The following is a 10641-nucleotide window of genomic DNA, read 5'->3' on the forward strand; positions in this document are numbered from 1 at the left end:
TTTGCTAATAATGATAAACTGCTTTGTTCTTACCCAGGAATATCACCTGTGCCTGGAGATGAAGGATTGATACTCTTCAGTCATCAGGGAAGGGTTCTCAGACCTGTAAGACTGCACAAGAACACCACCATTCTAATTTTTTATCTATTTCTCCTCTCTCTCTCTGTCTTCCTCTGTCTCCCCACGTGTGTGTGTGTGTGTGTGTGTGTGTGTGTGTGTGGTACATGTGTTTGGGTGCCTTTTAGGGTCTGGAGAAGGCATTAGATCCCCTGGAGCTGTAGTTATAGGCACTTGTGAGCTACCCACATGCGTGCTCAGGACCAAACTTTGTCCTCTGGAAGAGCAGCAAGCACTTTTAATCACTGTGCCATCTGCCCAGCCTCTCTTGTTTTTGACCAGCTTAAAATGTGCCACAATCCTGCTGTCCACTATTGATTTTTTTTTTTTTTTTTGCATAGAGTTAAAGTCCTTGCTCTGCTTTGCAGAATGTGGACAGTGAGGCAGTCTGAAGTGTTAGAGTAGCCTCCTCTTCTTATCTGAATGGACGGCATTGTCACGGATGGCTATGTAATTTAAATGCGTGTAAAATTCCCTAGAGAAAACAGCCTGATGTTCTGAGAGTGCGTCTGTGGCTCCCGGAGGAGATGAAATCTGCAAAGGATAGGATAGCTCAAACACAAAGTGCAGCCACCAGGGGCGGGCCTCTGGGCAGTTTCGCTTTATTTACTTCTTTTGCAATCACCAAGGGGATTTAGGAAACAAGCTGGACCTAGGGGTGCACTCCTTTAATCCGAGCAGGTAGGGAAGGGATGAGAAAAACACTCCTTGACCAAAAAGACAGCTCAGGAGTAAAGCACTTGCTGCTCAAGCAGGAGGACCTGAGTTCAAATCCCCAGCGCCCACATTCACTCGACCTTGGAGTTGGGTGTCTGCAATCCCAGAGTTCCTGTGGCAAGATGGGACACGGAGCCAGGAAAATTCCCAGAAGCTCCAGAGCTAGCTAGCCTGCTGTACGCAGTTGCAAACAAAGAGACCCTGTCCCAAGCAAAGCAGGGGTGGGCATAGACACTTGAGCTGCCCTCTGACTTCCACACATGCACAGTTATAAAAAGAAAAACCATATAAGTCCATGCATACATATGCATATATCAACACAGACAAAGATTAAAAAGCACTCCTTAAATATGAGATTATTGCTGATCCCTTAGTTGGAAGTAGTAAGCTGGACAGACTACAGGGTTGGTGGTCTCCTTGGACTTGACACATGGAGGCTATAGGCTCCTAGTAGTTCCTCTTGAGCAAGTCCCCACAGATAGTAACATTTGCCCACTAACCACATGCACTGCAGATACGCTGAGACTATCCCAGGCTTCACATGTTATGAAAACAAACAAACAAACAAACAAACAATTACTCAAACTTCCCCTTGTGGATTCCACTCTCTCAGTTTGGCCTTGCTTCTCTACTTCCCATGAGGTGACTGGAGTGGTCCTGGTATTCTCTTTGCCTGGTGGTGCCTTGTGTCCAATTCTCTCTAACTCAATTACTAGAATTTCCAGACTTTAACAGGGATGGGAACACTTTAAAATAAATCAAAAGATGTTATTAGCTAAGAGCTTCTAGTATTCAATGGTCCGGTGAAATTATTTGGAAAATGTCCTAAGATGGCTGGAGAGATGGCTGAGCCATGAAGTACTACCATTCAAGTATGAAGATGTGCGTTCTGCCCTCAGGATCCTCATGAAACAGACAACAAAAAAGCTGGGCTTGACTTTCATATGCTTGTCATCTCAGGGCCGAGGAGGCAGAGACAGGAGGGAGGATTCCTGGCTCCCTGGCCAGATAACCTAGCCTAATGGGTGAGTTCCAAGCCCATGAGAGATCTTGATACCTTGCCTTAAAAAACAAGATGAAGTTGACCTCTGGCTTCCACACGTGCACAAAGATATGTCTATGGATATCTGCACATGCATGGACACATAAATGGGTTGAGAGCACAAAATTTGTTTTCCACACGGATTGAAGCAGCCAACTATTGTTTGTTTGTATGTGGAGAATATTTCCTTTGTAGATATGTAATTTTATAAAATTTTGGAAAACTGAGCATGTTTATAAAGAAATATCAGTAAAAGCAGACATTATGGAAAAAAAAAAGATAATTATGCTCTATGGGGCCTGATTTCCTCTTTTCATGGTCGTGTTTGAATTTGCATTAAGGCATCTGGCTGCTGCCTGGAACAAGAGCCTTAGTTAGTTACAGCCCATCTGTAGTGACAAGGGCAATGTCAGACACGGAGTAGCATTCTGTGCCAGATGAATGAATGAATGAATGAATGAGAGTGAATGAGTGAATGCTGGTTTTTAATGCATGGGTTTTAAGGAGGTTGTTGACATCTGTTAGAGAAAGAACGATGTACCATTCAACACTCACCTACTTGATAAAAATGTTTCTGTGCAACAAACACTTCTGTATTAACAATCCCTGGCAAATCAGAGAAGAATGTGATGTTTTGTTTTACAGAAGCAGCCTGCGGAGTAAGTTCGTGGAAGGACATATAATAGATTAGTACTATCTGGCTTCCTCTGGTGGGGGAAACGCAGGACTGTGGACTCTGGTTTGGACTGGAGTCCAGGGCTAGGAACATGCACAGGATTGGTAAGAGACTGCAAGCTCTGGACATAATGCTCAAGTCCCAGAGACAATGTGAGGAGCGTGTGTGTGTGTGTGTGTGTGTGTGTGTGTGTTGGAGGTAGGATAGCAGGATAGAAAAGGAGGTCTTGTGGGTTCCCCAAGTAACAGATGAGGAGAGAAGGGGGGCTGGAAGACAGGGAGGGGGAGGGAAGAGGGGAAAGAGTTGCTACCTAAGTTGCTAGAGGCACTCAGCTAATTCAGACACACACAGAATGGTATCCATAGCCCGTGTGTCCTGACTCCTAGGTAATGGTCAAAGACAAAACCAGTCCATCTTGCCAGAGTGCACAGCAAAGGTAAACACCCCAAAGCAGATGTGAGTGCAATAGACATTGGTATGGGCTCCTCCAAATCCCTCTCAGGGCAGAGAGCTTATTGAACTTGATGTGTGACCCAGGTACCAGCCTCTGCTGAAGAAGCCCCTCCCAGGGAAGGCCTGACTCCACCCACCAGTGCTCAGACTGGGGGAATAAAGGCCCTTCCCCCAGGCCAGCTGGTAAAGCCCTGAGTGGTTTCCATGACCCAGAACTCCTTGCAGGGTGGGCTGAGGCTGGCCTTGAGACTTCCACAGACGTTGGCTTCTCCCTTCCATCTTTTTCCTTCCCTATGATGCTGATCCTGAGAGCAGTTCCTAACAAATAGTACAAGAGACTCTGTGGTCCAGGGCACCCTCCAAGGCTGGCAGTCGGCTGGTGGTGGAGACTCTGTGGTTCAGGTCACCCTCCAAGGCTGGCAGTCGGCTGGTGGTGGAGACTCTGTGGTCCAGGGCACCCTCCAAGGCTGGCAGTCGGCTGGTGGTGGAGACACTGTGGTCCAGGTCACTCTCCAAGGCTGGCAGTTAGCTGGTGGCAGGACACTCTGGTCACAATAGTTTGATGGCATGTTATGAAGACATAGGAAACATCGGGTAAAAGAGACCAGGAGCAGGCCAGGTCCCGATGCATGCTGTTACTCTACAAAACTGTCTTGCTTTAGGGTACTTCTTTGACCAGGTTTGGAAACTGAGGCTAACAAGGACTGGCAACATGAAGAGGAAGCAATGGCTATGGCAGGGTAAAGAACTTTGGACAGGACCATGCTGAACCTGGCTTCAAAGCTTATAAAATAAATTAGAACAGGGCTGTTATTCAGAGGGGGAGGGGGAGGGGGAAGGAGAGAGGAAGGGGGAGGAAGAGGAAGAGGGGAGGGGGAGGTGGAGACTTACAGGAAGTCACAGGCAGGGAAGGTGACAGTCACCACAAGCTTCTACTGGGGTGTGACAAGCAGGGCAGGGCAGGGGTGTGGTCCACAGCTGGCCTTGAACCCTGGAAGATGGTGGCCACCAGAGATGAATTGCTGACCCTGTCTACCCTCTCTGTCAGGATGGTAAAAACCCAAGCAAATCAGTGTCTGGGATTCTACCTCTGGCCTCAAACTGTAGCATTTCAATTTCTGATCTGAGGGATCCACACAGTCAAAGCACACATATGGAGACAATACTGTCTATAGTGCGCATGGGTGGCACACACCTGTCACAGCAGTACTTGGGAGATTGACGGAGGACGATCAACAGCTCCCAGACCAGCCTGGGCTACCTACTGAATTCAAGCCTACCCTGGGCTGCAGAGTGAGAACTTCTCTCAAAAATAAAAACATAAAGATAATAAAAATGTTAATCCCATTAATATTTCTTTCACGAGGCGTCTTTTATCCCTATTAATTGCACAAGGGGCACCCATGCCTTAGGGTATGGGTGTAGTCTATCTCAGGGCATGTAAACTTTTTCTGCTCCACCGACTTGCAGATGGTACATTTCTTTCCTGGTACATTTCTTTCCAAGAGATACGGAGGAGTTCCCGAGCAGGGCGAGGAACTTAGCCGTGAGCTCCACGGCAGCTGGACTCCTCCAGCTCAGCCTGTCCCCTGCAGCAGAGCAGAGAGAGCGAGGAGAATGAGCCCCAAGGGTGTCTGTGACCCTCCAGGCAACCGCAGGGAGCACCCTGGTCGCCCATTCCTGGTAGGCAGTTAGCAGACTGCAGCCGGGTGAGTCTGGAGCATGGAATCTCCCCGCTGCCTATCTCTGCAGCAGACTTTGATGGCTCCCCCGGTTCCTGTGAAAAGCAGGCACTCCGCTTGCAGAATGTGTTTCTCAAATACCGGCATCCGGGGACCGCAGAATCACAGCAACAAACGTTACGAGGCAATATTTTTAAATAGACATGCTGAAAAAAATCCAAATAGGACCATTGAATAATAATCCTCATCAAACCCAATGCAAACCAAACACAATCGTTAAAAGTATACGAAAAGGGAAGAAAAACAGACCCCCGAGTGTTTTTAGACAAGATTAATAATTTGCTTATTAATTTGATTGGGTAATTACATATCATTTTATTATGAAATGAGACATTTTAAAATATTATTAAAAGTCCTTTTTAGCTTTTTCTGACACAATGTGGCTGTCAGGGATACAGGGTGTTTTTTTCAGTATGCAAAAATAAAGCCCAATATTCTACAATGCGCTTCTTCTCCACAACCCCCAAGGAGGCAGCTTTCCCTAAAACATTAATCTGTGGTTTAAAAAAAAAAAAGACATCGCTAATTTATAGGAAATTAGACAAGGAGTCTACTCGGCAAACACCCCCGCTAAGGCTTCATTAGTGTGTATTTTCACATAATTCAATTAGCCAAAACACATACGCATACTAGCCGAGCTGTTGGCTGCTCTGGGAGTGTCGGCAGGCTTTAAGCAGATCTGAAACCAAATGGCATAGACGGCTCGCGAGGCTCTGTGCATACAAAGATACCTTCAGGCTCTAATAAATTCGTGAAACTTTTTAAAGTCTGATTTCCTAGCAGGCAATCACTTTTAATTAACGGGCTCACCTACAGCAACACATGTCCTTCAAAAACTTACATTATTTTTTCTTTTTGAATTTCAAAGTTTCTGTAGTAAAAGTTGAATAGCTGAGTAGCTTAACCTCAAAAGGATTCCAGGCTTTTATGACAGTTATAAATCACTGTGGTGCCTTCTCTATAAAGAAGAAAAGATTCTTAGCACAACAGAGAGAGAGAAGGAGACCTCTTTTTAGTCATAGCTAGAAGCAAGCATTTTCTCCAAAGGTCAAAAAAAAAAAAACTTTTCCTCAGTTAAAGAATAATTTTAAGGACATTGCCGTTACTTGCAGAAGTAATCGCTTATAATTTACTCTATGAATTAAACATTCAATTTCCAGGATTGAGGTTTGATACAAAGTGGACTCCCTGCTTTCTCAAGCCGGCTTTGTAGAGTTTCTCCTCTTGTCAGTCTTTAGTAAACAGGGTCCGTGGTTGAACAAGGGGTCTTAGACTTAATGAGCCCCTCTCCTTGAGGAAAACCAGCATTTAAATGTTCACTGAGAGCCGTGTTGGGGTTCTTCCTCCTGCTCTCTCCTTTCCAGGCCTTTGTTTGAAAGAAAGGATGCGCTCTTCTGCTCCTGGGTTGTCTGAGGCTAACTGTTAGGTTGTAGAGAATCTGGGAAAGAGACAGAATTGTCTGAGATGAGGGAAAACTCAAGATGGAAAGGAACCACCTGTCTCCTGTCACTGTCCTCAGGCACCCTGGATCTGCCTCAGGTTCAACCAGCAACAGCCAGCCCCACAGCCTGGCGGAGATGTCGGCTGGCCCCACCTGCCCCCACCAACTGCCCCCCTCATCTGTCCCTACCACCTGCCTGCCCCACCTGCCCCCACCAGCTGCCCCCCACCTGTCCCTACCACCTGCCTGCCCCACCTGCCTCCACCAGCTGCCCCACCACCTGCCCCTTCACTCCACCAGCATTTCCTCAATCAAGGAGCCTGCCTTTGTTTTCTGATTACCATTCCCTCCTCCAAGAACTCATTCAGGCAGACTTGGGGAATCCCAACCCCAGTAAAGCAAATTAAAGGAGAAAGGGTTTACTCTGGCCCACATTCAAGGCTATAGTCCATCACCATGGGAAGGTCAAGACCTTGGGGAGCTTGAAGACATTGGTCACATACATACACATGCAATTAGGACTCAGAGTGTAATGGATGCAATGCTGTTGGTCCTCCCCAGCTCCATTTATACATCCAGGAGCCCAGCCAGGGAACAGCGCCACCCACAGTGGACAGGCTTTCCACATCAGTTAAGTCTATCAAGATAATCCCTCCCAGGCATGCCCAGAGCCTCATCTTCCAGCTGATTCTGTATTCTGTCAGTTGACAGTTAGCACTGCACAGGGGGTGTTCTTAGGAAGGTGATTTCTGCCCTCCTAAAAACTGCATCTATCTGGGGAACAGAAGTGGCTGGGGGAGGCATTGGGGACACTTAAGCTTCTTTCTCCCCATGGAGCCTTTCCTGAAGCCACTGGAATCATTCAGGTGACAACCCCAACATCCTTGCTGGTCTCCTGGTCTCATCGAAAATTCACAGTCTGCAGAGGCATTATTTAATAGTGTTTGAAGAGATGAGCCAGGCCATGGACAGAACAATTTTCAAAACATCAATCTGGTCCATTCCAGGCTTAATTCTTTCCATCGTTTCCCTGAAGACAAAATTGGAAATGGTGCTGGCGACATCGCTCCACGGGTCTGCTCACTTCAAAGCCCGAAAGGCTGAGTTCCGTCTCCTAGACCCATGTAATAAAGGGAGAGGAAGGCGACTCCTGCAAACTGTCCTCTGACCTAGGCACACTCGGCAGCACACATGCATGCATGCACACACATACATGCACGAGCACACACGCACGCACACACACACACACACAGAGGCACCCATGCAAGCACACAGAGTAAATAAGTAAATGAATGCAGAAATGTTATCAAACTTGGAGGTCAAAATCTATGTCCCAGCCATCCACCCCCAAGACAATTTTAAGCACCAAATTAAAAGGGGAAAATGGAGAAAAGGACTTTCTTCAGTGTGGCCGCATTGGGAAGAAGAAAGGGACCTGGAGAACCACCCAGGTCAGGCTTCAGGGGCCTGCAGTGAGAACAGAGGTTGGAGGCCAAGGATATGGCACCCAAGCACTCCTGGTCATGGTGTGGCCCCGATCACCACTTGGCCTTGTCTGGGCCTCAGGCTCATTCAGTTGGAATTGTGTGGAATGTCCTTCAGGGACACAAGAGACCCCTCTGGCTGGAACCTTCTTCCAGCTCAGAAACCTGGGAAAATTACATTTTTGGGGAGGGGTGGGGATCCATTATTTCAACAGTCTGATAGGTTGAAAGACACAAGTGGTTACAAAAACATTTAATTAATTAAGAATTTTTTTTTTTTGGATTCAGGATCTCTCTCACTATGCAGCTCAGGCTGTCCTGGAACTCACTATATAGACCAGGCTGACCTCAAACTCACCTGGTTCTGTGCACTGCTATTCCTGAAAAATAAGGACTTTAAAAAAAATTAAAAAGAAGGAGAAATGGAAATACCTGATTTGGCGTACAGTTCCTGTATGGCCTCACTGCTCATGTCAGTGTCTGGTACTGTTCTTGGGAGAGAATGATGAAGAAATGGACATGTCTTACACACTAGTGGTGGGAAAGAGATGCTGTATGCCCATGCAGATAAATAAATAAACAATAGATAGATAGATAGATAGATAGATAGATAGATAATAAAAAGGTAGGATTACTTCAGTTGTGAGGATGATAGTGGAGGCCTGGGAGCGGTCAGGTAGGTGTCGAGCTCGGTTTTCTGATGAGAACTGATAGGCAGTGAGAAGCTACCAGCCAGGGAGAGCTAACCTTCCCTGCACAAAGCCTGTAGAGTCCCAGAATTTCTACACACTTGATGTGCTCTGGGCAGAGCACCAACACCATTGTCATGTGCCTGGCACGTGAGACTTTGTGACCTGCCTCAGCCTGGCTCTCACTGAGCAATGGACTTTGTCAGACACAAATTATGAACCTTGCAAGGTTGAACATCTGGATGTTTTGTGATCCTTCATTTCATACGGACTCCTGTCTGTGAGTTATAGTAGCTGAAGTTCTGCTTGGTTTCTTCTTACTTTATTTTAATCTTTAAAGGGTGGCTCTGCAGTAAGGTGTATACCACTTAGATTTCACTAAGTGCTTCTGCTGTCTCTTCCCAGTGAAGTCTCCACATATGCCTGAGTAGAATGAGAACTTCTAGGAGCTGGAGACGAATTTGGACCATCAGGAGTGCTCTCTTTTCCAGAGTTCCCTTAGCACCCTCACACAGGGCAGCTAACAGCCTGTCTTAGTCAAGGTTTATATTCTGGCACAAAACATCATGGCCAAGAAGCAAGTTGGGGAGGAAAGGGTTTATTCAACTTACACTTCCACATTGCTGTTCATGACTAAAGGAAGTCAGGACTGGAACTCACACAGGGCAGGAACCTGGAGGCAGGAGCTGATGCAGAGACCATGGAGGGATGTTACTTACCGGATGTTACTTTCCCTGGCTTGCTCAGCTTGCTTTCTTATATAACCCAGGACTACTAGCCCAGGGATGGTACCACCCACAATGGGCTGGGCCCTCCCCACTTGATCACTAACTAAAAAAATGCCTTACAGCTGGATCTCATGGAGGCATTTCCTCAAGGGAGGCTCATTTCTCTGTGATAACTCCAGCATACATCAAGTTGACCCAAAAAACCAACCTGTTCACTCCCCATGCATATTTGTAGCTGTTGGGAATCTGCTGCCTTCTTCTGAACGTTGTGGGCACCCCCACCCATGTGCATTGGAAATGCATTGTAACCACATGCTAAAACCCTTTCCTCCCTAGGTTGCTTTGGGTTGGTGTTTTCCCACAGCAACAGAGAAGCAAACTAAAACAGTGGAGTTATCAGATGGCCTTTCTCATAAGATGTAGGGCCTCTCTGCCTCTACTGATAAGCAGTGGTAGCCCATCAAGGTGGCAGGTTACAAAGATAAAGCTGCAGAGTTCCCCCGTGAGGTCCCTCCCAACATTTGCAAGGTCCGACTGCCTCTTCCCAAGCAGGGGAAACAATAACACTGTTTAACAGCTACTTACCACATCTAGATCCTCTAGGGACCAGTTAACATTACATCTTTGTGATTTGCTCTTTGGTTCCTTCTTTAGACTGCCTGACCAAAACAATAAAAATTGAAACAAGTCAGACGCTCCTGGCTGGAAAATTCTAAATATAGCAGAAACACCTGCGCTCAAGCCTGCTTTCCTTCTAGGGGTGAGTGGGTGAAAGGCTCCCTTGCAGATAGAAGTGTTTGTTCTCTTAATCGGATGGGCCAACCTCAAACAATGCTCATCTATTCATTAAAGCCAAGGCTAAATGAATTCTACTTGCAAATTTCCTTTAGAGCAACTTAAGAAGGTAAATTTGTTAACATTTTTCTCACAAAGATTTGTCATCGGGCAGTGTTGGCCTTCTTGCCTTGTTTCAGGCTGTACTAGTTCAGTGCTATATTTAGAGATTTATAGAGATGGTTTGTCCCAGGTAATGTCACCACAGCTCGTCTCAAAATGCTATCACCTCCCAGACAGATCTTTTTTTTTTTTTTTCCTATTAGAAAGATCTGGCTTCCTGGAGGCTACCATAGTTTTGTTTAATTGGCTGGTTCTGAAAATAGCCATATAGGTAGTTCGAGAGTCGTCCACTCTGATGTATTGTGTAGGGTTCTCTAGAAGAGCAGAACCAGTCTCACTGCAGTGCACAGTCATGAAGGGATTTATTGTTGGCTTATGTAATTGGAGCCTGGGAGCTCTAACAATGGACATCTGCAGGCTTGGGAGGTAGAGGATGTGGTAGCTGCTTAGTGCAAGAAGCTGAAGGCCCTGGACAAGAGCAACCGAGAAGGGAGCCCCAGCTGAACACAGTGGTGCCCACCTGAATCCTAGCACTCAGGCTGGGGTGGGCAATAGATCTCTGGGAGTTTGAGGTCAGGCAGCTCAGTTGATGGCTGGAGGACTGGAATTCCCTGGAGAGTTTCAGTGATTCTGTGAAAGCTGAGGACCGCAGCCT

The 10641-nt window shown here is 46.6% G+C and overlaps 1 long non-coding RNA gene across 1 annotated transcript; it reads right to left on the reverse strand.

The window, feature by feature from the left end:
- Positions 1-5706: 5706 nt before the first annotated feature.
- LOC110285420 lies at positions 5707-8417 on the reverse strand. Its single transcript, XR_002377074.2, has 3 exons — positions 8308-8417; positions 8105-8163; positions 5707-6185 (listed from the first exon to the last, which is right to left on the reverse strand). It is a non-coding gene; the product is annotated as an uncharacterized LOC110285420 (long non-coding RNA).
- Positions 8418-10641: the final 2224 nt, after the last annotated feature.

Source organism: Mus caroli, chromosome 1 (assembly GCF_900094665.2).
Source record: "Mus caroli chromosome 1, CAROLI_EIJ_v1.1, whole genome shotgun sequence".
Taxonomy (NCBI): Eukaryota; Metazoa; Chordata; class Mammalia; order Rodentia; family Muridae; genus Mus; species Mus caroli.